Below are 15,426 nucleotides of genomic sequence, written 5' to 3'. Positions count from 1 at the left end.
TGGAGCCCAGATCTACACACAGTGCTCCAGATGGGACCTAAGTAGCACCAAGCAGAGTGATGCTATCACCTCCCTAGGTCTTGTATGCTACTCCTGAAAGCAGGGGTGTCAAAGACATGGCCTGTAGGTCAGATCCAGCTCTCAGAGACCTAGCATCCAGCCCATGATGCTGCCTGTGGCCTTGGAGTTGACACAGTCTGAGCTCATGTGTCTACATCCCAGCATGACCAGCACAGGAGCCACAGTCCCAGAGCAGGCAATGTGCAGTCCTAGAGGGATGGCACAGTCCTGAGGTGGTTGGTGTAGGTGGTGCGGTTCCAGAGCAGCTGGCCCAGGCTCTGTGATGTGCACAACACCCACTCCAGCTGCTCTGGGATGCATGCTGGATCTGGTATGCGGGGCTGGTGTGTGGGTGCAATCCAGCCTTGCACCACTCTTCCAGCCCATGTGGCTAGATGGGCTTGTTTCACCTGACTTACAGTAGTGCAGCTCAATGTTTTTTTGGCAGCCTCAGATTGCTGATTTTGATCTCCTCCAAAGCCATTTGCCTCAATGTGCCTCTGCTTTCTCATAAAAAAATATTGTATATGGCAAGTTTTAAGCCTAGCTGGAGCTGATCAACAGAACTCCACTGACTGCTCATGGGTAAAAGGGCCACCCTCTTCATGTGAAAATGTGGTTTTATGGTCCATAGATCTGTTTGTGGGGAATGAGTGGGTGGGGGAAAGAGCAAAGGGGAGATGGGTGAAGCCTCAAGTCAAAAATGTATGGTGATTTTGGATGCTTAACTTGAGATGTTTGACTTTGAGAAAGTCAAGAGCTTTCAAAAAATCAGGCTCTTTTAATGTGCTTCATTAAAATTGGACATTAGTGCCTTTGAAAATTCAAACTGTATACAGAGAAATAATCCTTTGTATAGAAGAAAAGGTGAATTGATTATGTACTACAAGTTCCTATAGAGCCTGGTGCTATACTGTGCCTGAAAACACAGATTGATAAAAGTTTATTATCTTGAACTAAAAAAATCTAAATTAGCAAAACAAATCCAGGATGTAAAGAGGGACTCATAGTGGAACCATTTGGACATTATTGGGCCAATGACTAGGGGCCAAAGTAATTTGTAAAGGATATGAACTCTTCAAAATCTCTAGCAGTTACAGTACAACAAACTGCGTAGCTGAGCAGAAATAGTTTCTTGAAGAAATCTAGTTTTCTGTTGCAGCCAGAATAACGACACTCACTTGATTCAAATATCCCCTTGCTGCCAAACCCAGAGAACATGACTCCTCTTTATTCAGCCCATCACCACAACTTTCATAATTCATGCTTTACTTCCACACATAGTGCTAAAACTGTCTGTTTATTGTCATCTCAGCTATTGTCATAAACCACTAAATAGCAACAACTTAAGCAACAAGTTAAGCAATCTCTTCTGAGTGAATTTATTGCTATTACAATTCTCTAATTTTATCCCAAGATCAAATCAGCTGGCAGATGATTAATGCCGAAGTCACTTCCCTCATTGAAGAAATTGTAAGCTAGGCTGGTCAGGAGCTTGCTGAAGCCTGGGAACTTAAGGTACTGTCAAAGCCTGAAAGCAGCTTATCTAGGGAATTAGTGCCACGTGTACAATTTCTCTCCTAGCTAAGTGGTACAGAGTGCATGAGTTCCTACCACATTGTGCAACTTTTTGGGTGTGCTTTTGAGATGCCTGAAAGCCAAAAACCAGGGGGTCAGAGGGTGGGTGATAAGCTTGTGCGCTACCACCAGGGCTAGTGCCATTGATGCTGCCCAGTTTTTCCTGTACTGTAATACAGCATCTCCTCCCTTTGGCAGAAGGCCCGAGTCCACTCATAGCAAGCAAACAAGTACTTCATTTCCTAAGAAAGCTATTTCTCTGAATGAGTTAATCTCAAAGGCAGTGATTTTCAACCCTGGGAGTCCCCAACAGCCTCTGAAGGAAGAGAGGAGATAAGCAAGATAAGCACAGGCTCCAGTGAAGAGAAGTGAGGAGAAGCACAGGCTCTTCCCTTCCAGCTACTCCTCTTCATACTATTCACTGCAGTGCAGGTTCTTCCCTACCAGCTGCTTTTCCTTCTTCCCAGCAGGTAAGCACTACGATAAATAAGTTAGTCCCACTCAATTCAGAAGAGTTATGGAGGACTACCACTTTGAGTCCAAAAAGGTTGAGAACCACTACCCTAAGTTGCCACCCTGCCTTCTGCCTGACTTCAGCCTCATGCAATTAACAACCTCTCCCTTCTGCGCACTAGTGCAGCATTGTAACATGACATCATTTGAAGGGCTTTTGCTCCATTCTCATGTGTGACACTAATTAAACATCACAGCTGGATGTTATGGAAGGTCACCATAACTCACACGAAGATGAGGGGATAAACTCTGACCCCTCCAAGTGTCCAGCTGTGGTGGTGCTCTTTATGAAGCAATGGGAAATCCAAGTGAGCACTGCCAAGGGTGCAACTCCAGCTACCATCGACTCCATTTAATATCACCAGCTTTTATCAGTCCTGTGACATGATATGGGTTTGACTATATAGTTACTTATTACCAGTAGGTTGTATGGTAAGGCCTCTATTTAGCAAGTACAGAACTTCGTGCTAATTTATGTATGACCAGTCCCCCTGAAGACAGAAAATCTCTTCTCCAGCTTAAATGCCTTTCTGCACTGGAGGTCAGGGAAAGAAACTGAGTGAGGTTTCTCACAGAAAGTCTTGACATGCCTCAAACAGGATCCATCAGGGACACTGGAGGACACAGGAAAAAAACAACTTGTGACAAATCCATTAAAATGAGAAACTCTCTTAAATGGCCTGTTTCCATAACCATGACAGCACTAGTGAAGCTGAAATACTGACAAGCCACCTCTACCTGTCAGGATTCACTTCCACAATAGTATCACTGCCCCCCTGTGGTCAATTGCTTGCATACTATGTCTAAACTAATTGTATCCTGCTTCACACTGCTTCCTGATTTTACAGTGCCCTGCATAGTTGTATGAAGTATGTAAAATGTACCCAGAATTCACCAGCATACTCTATTAGGATGTCCAGCTTCCATACACTGTGACACACTTGTGCCAGATTTGCAACATTTCCTATAGTCAGAAGGAACAATTGTCTACCAGATTTATAACCTATAGCAGTTCTTTACAAAAGGGTGAAGCGCTCATTATGGTGAGGGGATTTTAATTAACTCACTGAATTTTGAGAGATTTTTGGGCTGAATTACACTGTACTGGAGCTGTTAAAAAAGTGACCTCACAGGGGTTTTCACAGCACATAGAAAGATTACCCAGACACACACATACACAAACATACAAATACGTGTCCAGTGAGCCATTTAAAGTAATTAGATCTGCCAAGGCATTGGAAGGAGCTGATTGGGAATAGTGTTGAACAGCAGCTTGAAGCTGAAAAGCCAGGGAAGTGATAAGGTGAGGGCCTCTTGTAAACACACACTCCTGTGCCAAGACCCTGTGGTGGACTGAGCTGGTGGACCTCATTCCCTGGATGACCTTCCACCAGAGTTATCTGGACCCAAGTGGTTACCCCAAAGCCCACTGAAGTCAGTGGAATGAAGCCACAGGGAATGGCTTAAATTAAACCTGTACTTTTTTACATCAATGGGATTATTGCCATAGATATCAGTTCATCCCATGCCAGGGGCACCCCTCACACAAACAGTCACAGTATAGGTGAGGGGCAGCTCAATGTTTTGGAAAAGAAGGCATCTTGGAAAAGAAGGTTGGTCAGTCCACAGCAGGCAGCTCTTTGCAGTCCTCTGGGATTGAAAGCACCCTTGTTCTCTGAGCAGCAGGTTAGGCAGAACTGCCATGGCCTGGAGCTCCAGAGCAGATAAAAGCACAGCAGGTAGCATGTGCTATGGAAAGCCTCTTCTAGTGGGGAGAGGGAGCTGGCCAGTAGCAAAGGAGGGGCTGCAAATGCACCAGCTGGTTCAGAGGTGAGGCACAGAGAGCTGAGACAATGGCCTCTAGAGCTACAAGTATGAACCTTTAACTAAAATGTTACAGGGGCATAAGTTGTAGCCGTGTTGGTCTAAGGACATAGGCAGACAAGGTTCTTTGGGTGAATGTGATATCTTTTATAATGGCCTCACAGTATGCCAACCTTTTGATGAGGCACCTGGAAGAAGACTTCCTCAAGAACTGCACCATCAAACCCTTGCTATACTTAAGATATATTGATGACACCTTCAACATTTGGACTGAAAACCTACGATCTCTGACTGAGTTCCATCAGAAATTCAACAATCACCATTCCTCCATCCAACTTTCTCTAGAACACTCCAACACCAACATCTCCTTTTTAGACATGTATCCAGAATAATAAAATAGAGACCTCATTATACAAGAAACCCACAGACCAACATACATATCTGCACAGAACCAACAATCACCCTAAACACAGCACGGAAGCTGTGATATACAGCCAAGCCCTCAAATACCACCGAATTTGCATTGAAGAAAACACCTGGGATTGCCACCTCACCAATCTTAAGAAGGCTTTCACCCAACAAGGACACTCCTCCAGAGCAATAGATCACACATTTGAAAGAGCCATCCAGATACCACATGAAGAACTGCTGAAGTACAGAAGAAAACCCCCCACAAATTGCACACCGGTGGTTATGGCATATCATCCCTCCCTCAAACCCATACGGAAAATCCTCAAACAATTGCAACCCATACTAGAAAGACACCCTATTCTAAAAAGAGATCTTCCCAGAATCACCCATCTTAGCCTTCAAACAAGCACTGAACCTCGCTAACCTCATCACCAGAAGCAAACTTCCTATGGCCCAGAACACACCAAAAGGATCCAGACCATGCCATGACAAGAAATGCAAAACCTGCCAACACATCTCTACCCTACAACAGAGCCATCAGCATTCCTGGATCTTACAGTTGCACCTCCAGAAATGTAATATATCTCATCCAATGCCCCAAATGCCCTGATGGAAAATACGTAGGAGAGACCAAACAACAACTGCACACCAGAGTGAATGCACACTGGAAATCTGTCAAAGACAGGAATACCCAATTACCTGTGGGGGCATATTTCTCCCAAGAAAACCACTCTCTCTCTCCAGTCTCTCAGTCCTGATCCTCAAAGGAAACTTACAAAACACCTCTCAGAGATGAACCTATGAACTCCACTTCATCAACCTCCTGGGTACTAAGAATCATGGACTAAATATAGACATTGGATTTATGACACATTATAACCTGCCTGACATCAGACTCCCCTGGTATCTCTCCACTATTCATCCCCCTGCCATGGCAGCCCCTCCTCCCCCAGCCTGTCTCTCACCCATTGACTCCTCAGTCTACATTGTCACTGACTGCCTGTCTTGTCTGCATACCAGACTAGCCTCTGGCTTCTTGACTTTTCATTCCATCCAGAAAGAGCACACACCAACTGCTGAAACTTCCTTAGCCTGACGAAGGGTTTTTGAACCCAAAAGCTTGCTTAATAATTGTTTTCCAACTATTTAAATTGGTCTAATAAAAGATATCAGATTCACGCAAAGCACCTTGTCTAACTAAAATGTTTGCATTTATTCCACCAAGAATGGTTGTCCCAGTGAATGATTCTTCCCCCAGTCTGTCTCAGACTTTCAAAATGTCTCCCCTACCACCTCTTTAATTAACAGAACCTACACTTGCCTCCTGCCTAATGGGGTGCTGACAACTTCTGTGATTTCATCACAGTTATAACCCCAGGTCTGAAAGTCATGTGACCATATGACAATTTAAAAATAGTTTGCCTAAGTCCCTGCTTAATTTGAAATTGTTACTAGTTAAATATAATCCATGTTTTTTTGCTGTGGTTGGTAGAAAACGCTGTGCTGCTCTTGGCTTTTCATCAGGGTACCATTGTTAAGGCATCTCAGCTCCAGCACATTAAACTGTGTAAGTTCTATAAGCAAACAATAAAACACCACAGAGAAAGGACTCTATTTCGTATACTGGCCTTAATTTCCTAGTCTGCAGGCACCAAAATGCATTAATTCAAGGCAAATGGACCTCCTTTTGTTATTCAACTCCTTTCCTTACATTTTCAGGTAACACAGTGAGTACTCAACACCCTGAGCACAGAGACTGCTAACCAGTCCTATGGGAAATGCCATAAGGACCTCAAGTGGGAGGATTGGACAGCTTGATTCAATGAACAATAAGTATTCAGCAGGGGGGGACTGCAGAACAGTGAGAAGTTGCAGAGAGAGAGAAAAAATATCTCATTAAGAGTAGGAAGCTCTGATTTTGCAATATCATTTCAGGACAATGATCTAGGAGTTCAGGGAAGATGCCTGCTCAGGCTCAGAGTGACAGAGAGGTGCTGGGACAGAAAACAGAAAATATTTCTGTGTACTTAGAAGAACTGCCTTTAACAGTTGACCATGAGTGCAGGCTCCATTTATGGTTTATCTATACTTCAAGATGGCTCCATTAGAGATGGAGACATTCCAGAGAATAAAGCAGAAAGAAAGAATTGGATAAACACCTCATATAAAAAGAGGTTGGGGGAAACATTTACACAGTTTCTCTTGTGCCCTCAGAGACCCTGCTCTTGAGTATGTTCTGTCCACCTAACCCTGCAGTGTTGGCACTGGATTTATGATACCTTGTTCCAGGTGGACCCAAACCCTCAGACTGACCATGACCTCTCCATTTGATAATAGGCAAATTTTATTGATACACAGTGATAGCAGATAAGAATAATGCAAACAGTTCTACATCTACCAGTCCCAGGGTTCACAGAGTCACAGTATGTCTGGTCAGTACACAAGCTTCACGCTGAGGTTCTCAAATGTCAGATGTCAGCAGCCTGGAGGTGGAAGGCTGAGGCCCACCCCACAGTGGGGTGAGTGAAACGGGCTGGTAATGTGCCCTCTGTTTATGATGGCTTCGGGTTCCCTTCTTGGGGACCCTCTGCTGCTCTGAAATCCTTCCTTCTGTATTATTTTTTCCCTCTGATGACTCTTTATCTTTGGGCATCATTGATTGGTCTACCTGTGGTTGTCATACTGTTCACTTTTTGTCCTGTCAGCATATTCCTTTGTTTCATAAATCCATCGCATGCACACATCCACATTTGGGCTTTACCAGTTTCCTAATTTGGTCCGTTTCCCAAAACCGGAAATCCCAAAGGCTCTGCACTTGGGCACTGTGACCTGGTGCCAATGCTGCAGAGTTCCTTCTCTCTGTTATGGAACAGTGTGGTACATGTCTTCCATTTCCCAGCCTGTGTGTCTGCTTGCTGTTTGTCTGTTTGAAGAAACTTTGTCACAAAAGACTTTTAGAAATCAATTAACCCTTGCTGTTGCCCTGGATCATTATCCTAATGCAATATCTATTTTACCTGTAAACCAATTCCAAAAAAGCAAACTTCTAAATACCTTTTTCTAGCCATCAGCACCACACATGAAAAAACAAAAAAAGGAGGTAGTAAGGGTATCTGGAGGGAATCCCCCCACTGAAGCACTCAAGCCCACTGGAAGCAAAGATCAAGAGCAGCAGCAGGGGAAGCCCAAGAATGGTTTCATCATTTCATTTCCAGATCTGAGGTATGCAGAACTGGAGCAGGTGGACATGCTTGAGATTAGATCTCATTCCCCCTCTGCCCTCCCCCTTGCACTGAGCATGCCCTGTATACCTGGAAAAGGGGAAGAATAAGAAGTGACTTGATTGAAGTTTTAGGAAACAGAAGTTTTTAAGGGTGGGGACTGCCTTTCCCTGGGCCTGGACACACAGCAAGTTAATACTATTGTAATTTAAGTAGCCTTGGTAGATTTCTCCCAATCCTGGGGTAATTTACATTACACAGCTAAAATAAGGCAGGCCCAGGTTGTTCCACTGTCATCTCTGCCCTTGTTATTCAGGGTTTAAAACAATGGAGGTCAGATGAGAACAAACAGGAACATGCAACTACTGTCACCCTCTGACGTCAGAAAACAAGCCACAAAGTGGAATTAGAATTGCTTAGAGAAAGATGCCATTTCTGGTCACAAGATGGAGCTGGTGTATTAGTAATAACAGGAGTAAAGGGGGCACTTGGCAGGAGAAGTCAGAGATTCAGTAAAGCTAGCCAATGCCTCCCCTTACTATGTATATACTCAGGCACAACAGAAACAGACAGATGTATGGAATCTTCCGCTTCTCCAGCAGCGTGGGCGTCTACTGCATATTTCTACCACAAAAACCATGTAAGCGGATCATGTGCCTGGGACCTGCCCCACCTGTAACACCAGAATCCAGCACCTGGATTCACAGAGCTGTAACTGTAACGAGTCCCTGACCATGCAGGAATCCTCTTTTTTTTCCTGAGATGTGTACTTTACCCTTTTTTTTGCACTAACAACAGGAATTCAAAGAAAAAGAGTGAGCTGGCAGTGTAAACTCTGTGGGTCAGGCACTATTTTTGTTAGGTGCTCACACTGTTCCTAGCACCGGGATCCCCAACCGAAGCCTCATGACACTGCTACACTGTTTGTAGTATAGAAATAATTAAATAATAATAGAACACGGGCACGTGACAGTTACCGTATAGTAAACTGACTATTATGTAGTAAAAATGGAGCAAATGTATAACACAACTCTGCTATGTAGTGAATCACTCAAATTCAGCTTATTGTTATTCTTTGTAAAATAATCTACTAACTTCTTTTCTTCTCAATGAAAAGAGGAGCCACTGCCATCTAGTAGCCAAGCTCTGCAATAGCACCTGAGGAATCTATCTTAAAAGAGCTAGTCAAATGGCTGCTCTTTGCTTTGGAATACATTTACCATAGGAATAAAACGGTGGGAAATTACTCCATCGTAGTTGTGCTGTATGCCTGCACCCATACTGGACTGGACTGTTTTTCTTTCCTCCACACAAGTTTTCTTTCCTTCACACGTTCTCCTCACCCTATCTCCTCGCACCAGCTAGCCTGTGATGCATATAGGCTCATCACTTCACAGCTACAAAATATCACATGCAAGGCTTGTGGATTTGGAAGGAAGAAGGATAGAACCTTCTTCATTCCTTATTCTGCACTGAATTCCAGGTTCTCCTCTTATCCAAAGCATTTCACAATTCTGCTTGTGCTTCTTGCATTTCTACCACTATCTCATCCCATTGCCTTCACATTACAAAACCTTCTCTTGTGACCTTTCTAGTTTGGCCCTCATGGATATAACTTTGTTGATGCTAATTGCACTTGGGCTTTGTCCCCTACAGAAATTCCAGATTTTGGCCAGGTTTCAGTGTTCAATGTGCATTTTGCTTAACTTAACATTTTGCAGCAGAATTTAGCATTTATTCATGAAAACTCTTCCGAACTCTGTCTTTCAAGATGCTTCTAAAAACTCACCTCTTCCATGCAATGTTCAAGTTCCAATGCCTACTCCCCAGTCTGTTAATTCAGTTTCATATAGACACATGTTCAAATCCAGGATTTGTCATCATTAGCCAAAGTCAATCTATCAAATAGTACTTTGTGCACTCACGTGGTACTACTGTATATTAATAGTTAACTGAAGAGTAAAACTTTAAAAATCCCTGTGTTCCTGTGGTGCGCTCCAATCCAAAAGGGTAACTGTGCCACTGCACCCTGCTCTGGTTCTGCCCCTGACTGTACATTGAGGATACTGTCATTCAAGTCTTCCTGTTTGCACTCTTCATTAGCAGTTTAGTGCATGTATGTGACTTTGACATTGCAAAATACATCTCCTAAATAACTGTACTGTGCACAAACACAACACATACTGAAATGCCAACACCAGTTTCATGGCAAAAGCCAGCTTATTGAACAACACTGTGATGAAAACCTGCAGTGGGACTGCAGAACAGAGCTGCCAAGCACTCCTTGTTTGATTCAGCTACAGTGACAGGTTTTTCCCATCTTTCTGTGAATTGTCTCATCTGTTTTCCCCATGCACTGCATACGTCATACAACACACAGTGCTGACCAAGCCCCAACCCTTCTGGGTATCTGCACAAGGGAAGGGAGGGAAGTGCATTATCACCGATGAAATCTGTCCCACCTATGTTAAGAGACAAGGAGGCAAATCCCAATGTCACCTATTTTACCATAGAGCTGAAGAGACTGCTGAAGCTGTTGGACTTCCTTCTGACTTAAAGAGATAAATGAGAGGAGATTTTGGCCCCAAATGTTTAGAGGAATGCCCCAGAACTTACTAGAAAATTGCATTCTGCATTTATTTCACCAAAGACCCCTGTCCATTGCCTTGGCTCCATTCCAATATTCTTCAAAATAGGAGGCCAAATTTATGCTGCAACAATTTCGGCTGAGTTACACCAGGGACTTAGCCCAAGGTATCTGCCCTATTCCTGGCCTGAGGCCAGCACAGGCTGGGCATGGAGCCCAATGCTCTTTTTTCACTCTGTATCTGAGATGCTAAAGAACACTGCCTGCTCTCCCTGGCAACACATCCCCGGAGCTGCATAAAATACTATTCTGCTACTTTTAGGCTAGACAAAAGGTGCTGTTATTGTAGCCAGGGGCTAAAGTAATGAAAGCCTCAGCAATAGTGTCTGCAACTTGTGCTAAGATGACTCCACAGAGAGCTCATCTTCTATTCTGAGCTCTTACTTCCAGCCTGCTCTTCTCTCAGGCCTGGCCTTTCTCATTTTAAATATGGCCTATCCCTTCTTCCCCTCCAATTACTGATACTATCTGACTCAACTGACCAAGAAAATAACCTTTTTCTTTGGGCTACAGAGTTTTAGCATTATCTCCTAAATAGAGACACTGCAGCATTTTTGTATTCAGTTAGGCTGCCCAATTAATTATTTAGGCATCGTTTAAAGCAATCTTTTGAGTTTGTTCCAGTGAGGCTTGGCAAGGATGGCTCTACACAGATAGAAATTACAAAAGACATCAAAACTAGAGAGCATATTGGAAAGGTCAATGGGCGATTTGCTCAATAGGCAGAGTGCATGGAAAAGGATGCATATTAATGCAATTCAACAGAAAGTAGTACAGTGCTGTCAGAGCTTACAAGTTTCTCTCAGAGCTTACACTGAATCTGTCTTTGGTTGTGTAGTGAATCTGTCCATCATATCAGGTTGGTTCCCCCCCGCCCCTCAGTTTCATCTGGGGAAACTTAAATCTGACACATTTATCCTGAAACATTTTAGTGTGTAAGAATTTAGTGCTCATGAAAAGTGCCAGATTGACAGCTCTATAGACTGGAACCTTCTTTTTGTCTCCCCATCCCTTGCACTGACTGCTAAACTTCTAAAGTCTCTTAAACCCATTTTAAAGGGATGACCCATAGAGGTCAGAGGTCATTTCATTCCCCACACCCATTCAATCCCAGGACTCTTTGCAAGGAATGCTAACAAGGTTGACATCTGCAATGTAGACATTGAATTACTTGGAACAGGATTAAGTCAACACAAGCTTCTGTCTCAGAAGCCACTGGGCCACAATCCTACTTCTGTATTGTTAACACTGCATAGGGGAATACATGATACAAAGCATTACTATGGTCCTCACATCACATGTGCATGTGCTGCGAAATAAGGAATGGGTCCTTGCATCACACTTCAGTCAGTCAGATTACAGCTTTAATTCAATTCACTTTCACATTTCTACCAGTCTCAATCAAAGAAGGTCAGGGTTAGGCCACCTTGCTTACCAACCCCTCAACCACCAGACAATCAAGTCAGAAACAACGGAGTTGCAAGACAGTAGCAATATGGACAGGCAGAAATATCACTGGAATGATTCTTGGTTTAGAGCGGCCTACACAGGTCACAATCACATCTTGCTCCTGTCTGTCTAGAGTTCCCTGTGGGACATCTGGGTTGCTGATCAATAACATTACATATGAATGTTCTTCAATATGCTGCTGACCCCATTAAAGTGAGACATTTATTTAGCATTAATATTGATCAGCAGTTCAGAATCTCTACAGCAAATAGTTTCAGGCCCATTTCCCATCTAAAATCCATGTTGAATTAGAATCACTTCCAAGTGGGTTAAATTCAGTTCTGGTTTCAGTTCAAAGACTTTACTGAGTTACACCAACAATGGACTCAGCTCCATGTTCTGAAAAACAAAAAGCTGATTGTAGTGGTTTTTCTGCTTCCATAGCAGCTCACTCTTGTAGTCTGTCCTTCTCTCATCTGTCTTCCGAAACTGAATTTTTAACCCAGTGCTCTATGAATTGACACAACACTCCATTGATAAATAGCAGGAAGGCTAGTTTTAATAACTACTAACAAGCTACAAAACTTAATAACAGAAAAAAGACTTTTCCCTAATATAAAGTGAGCTATTAGTCCTAGTATTGTTTTAGCTCCAAAGAGATCTTTACCCGACGCAGGCAGGAAGCAGTTCTTGTACAGTCCTCAAAGCGTGGATCCTTCACTTGTTGGCTGGGTGGCAGGATGGCTTCTTGGTCCTCCCTGGACTGCATACACCTTGCTGGCAATTCTGTCTTGCTTTATACTGCTTCTTCAAAGCGTATTTTCTGGATGGGTTGGAGATCCGGGTCCAGATAAAACTGACAGGGTGGAGCTGTAAAGCTGACAGTTGTGTTCTAAACGTTACACTTTTGGATCTATCTCTGGTTGCTGTGGGTGAGACTGACATGCACAAAAACCCTTGATTGCTCTGGAGGTTTATCATTTGCTTAATTATAGTATGGCTTGATTGCTGGAGCCCAACACCTTGAACTGGATGTATACCACTTAATTAACTGCAGTAGGGCTTGATCACTTGGATTGAGTACTTTAGACTGAATTGTAACATACTGTAGAGGTCATTGTTATAACAGGGCAGATCCCAAAATATTTATCCAACTGACACAGACACTTAGATTGGCAAGAAATGTGATAACAAGAGAGAGGAAATCACTTTGAAAGGGAAGCTTATTCATAATCAGTTTAGACTAGTTGGGGAAGGGGGAAAACTTGATACCAAAGCCAGAGATGGGATTAACTGTATTGCTATGTTTCAGGTGGTCTCAGTCATGAGTTTACATTCTCATGCAAAAGGCACTGATATTATAATTTAGTCATTTAAATTTTGCACTTAGGTCCAGACAAGCTACGTGTCCAGCATCCCTATTTCTTACCTAAGTTTCTACTGCTAACTCCTATATTTATACTGCGGTTGCCCCTAGAAAGCCATCAGATTGCAGCCTCCTTATGCCTGGTGAAAGCTGCTTTCTCACTCTCACTTCTGCTCTGCATTCTCAGTTGTAATTTATATAGTGTCTGCTAGCAGGATACCAGGCTTTACTTATGAAAGTTTATTTTTTTACTTGCCTTGTTTGATCCACTACTTCAGCACAGATTACATAAAGATAATGGAGAAAAGCCTCTCTGCTGTTCAGTTAGCTGTGTTGACCTTGATACCCCTTTGTCAACCTCACCCATGCAAGTCATGGGACACACTTCTTGGCAGCAGACAGGAAAGGGTGTTCCAGAAGGCCCCAGTGTTACTCAGGTTACTTTGGCACAACCTGCCGGCCCCGCCCCAGCAGTCACTCGTTTTTTTATTCCTCCCTCTTGTCTGGACTCCACAGTTTCATGAGACCTAGCTGCATCCATCCCAGCCATAACACAACTGCCTATTCCAATACTTCTGTAGGCCTGGTTGGGAGCTTTGTCTGTATCTCTGGGTAATTCAAGCCAACCTGCTGGGGGCTTTCCCATGACCTGAAGGAAAAGTATATTGCATCCCAATAGACCTGTCCTCTGGTCTGAAACCAAATCGCTGTCAAGGGCATAACATACCCTCCTGTTTCTCATATGCCAACCAGTACTAAGGTCCCTCATGGAGACTGTGCTATGACACTCCCAAGAAAGGAATAATTAAAGCTAAGCTTACACTGATGCACTTGCAGTGGTCTAATCCTCTTTGGATACTTCTTGGGGAAGGTACCATCTTCAACTGGTATTTGGAATAATGCTGAGCTCACAGCAAGCACTTCAGAGACACTTGCAGAGCTATGCCATTGAACTGGAAAATAAAGAAAATATACAACAGAAGCCCGAACTTCTCCCTAGGATAACTCCACTGAAGTCAGCGAGCTAGACATGAGCACACTGGAGAGAAAATAGCCCCAGTACTGAAGCAAATTGGAATTTCAAATAAGCTAAAGAATTTGTGATAGAAAACCAGAGGTTTAAATTATTCTGTCTAGTACCATTAAACATTAATATAAGGTTGAGAGATCTCATCCCAATTACTCTTCCCGCACCTTATAGAAGCCACATCAACAAAAGAAACATTGTCATTAAAGTAACTTCAGTTTTAGCTCTAACCTTACCCTTGTTTTGAGGCACTCCCTTCTGCTTTGAAACCAATCTTGCATTGATGCAAGGGGAAATGGGGGGTAGGGGGAGAAGAAACTCTTAGGGCCTACATGGAACTGCAAAGCAGTAGGCTTGCATGAAATTACAGGAGCCACCCATGTGCATCATGCTGCAGAACTAATATGTACATTTCCTGCCTCAGAACTGGGATCTTTTGATCTCTCTGGTAAACTAGTAGCAACTTTTTTCCAGTTCTGTACTTTGTGTGAAGTCCAGATTACACATAAGTGCATATGTTTTCTTTACAAATTTAGTGCTGCTATGCTTTGCCTTGAGAAGTGCTGGCTGAAGTTACAAACAAAGCAAACCAAAAACCAAGCCAAACAAAAAACAACCATTCTGGACCCCAATGCAGTTAAATTATTCAACACCATAATTTTTCCTATGATTTCAATAGAAATAGAAATAGGGTCAGGTCTTTAAGTTGGGGGTGTCTTCAGAAAACTTTCCATGCCACTCAAAAAAGTCTCTGCTTATTTCATTAAGAGCAATACTTACTAGTATCAGAGAACTATTAACTCAGGGGTGGGCAAAATACGGCCTGCGGGTTACATCCAGCCCACCAAGCCATTCTATCCAGCCCACAGGGCCCCTAAAATATTTAGAAAATTAATATTTATCTGGCCTGGGCTCCTGTCAAAGATGACAGGAGCCAGGGGCAGTAGGACCCAGGGGAAGCCCCAGTAGCGTCCTGCAACAGCAGGGCCTACCCTGCCAGCTGGAAGCTCCTGCCTAACAGGGCCTTTTGGCCTGGGACCAGGGGGCTGTTTGTGGCTGTGCCGGAGCAGGAAATTAGATAAAAAGAGGTGCGGGGAGGCAGGAGAGGACCATAGGGATCACCCCAGTCCTTGGGCCTGGGCCAGCACCTGCTGAGCCCCGTGGTCTGGCCATGCAGCTGGGAGCTGACGGGTGGGCAAGTGGTGGGTGTGAGAGAGTGCTTATGCTAAGCAAGGCCTAGCATTAGAAACAATGCACTAAAACTCCCAGAATGCTTCAAGGAGGTTGAGAAGTCAGCGATTGACATTCTGGTAATCACTTTCTGACCCTT

The sequence above is a fragment of the Crocodylus porosus genome, unplaced genomic scaffold (assembly GCF_001723895.1).
Source record: "Crocodylus porosus isolate Cpor-Errol unplaced genomic scaffold, CroPor_comp1, whole genome shotgun sequence".
Classification (NCBI taxonomy): domain Eukaryota; kingdom Metazoa; phylum Chordata; order Crocodylia; family Crocodylidae; genus Crocodylus; species Crocodylus porosus.
This window is presented reverse-complemented; position numbering follows the sequence as displayed.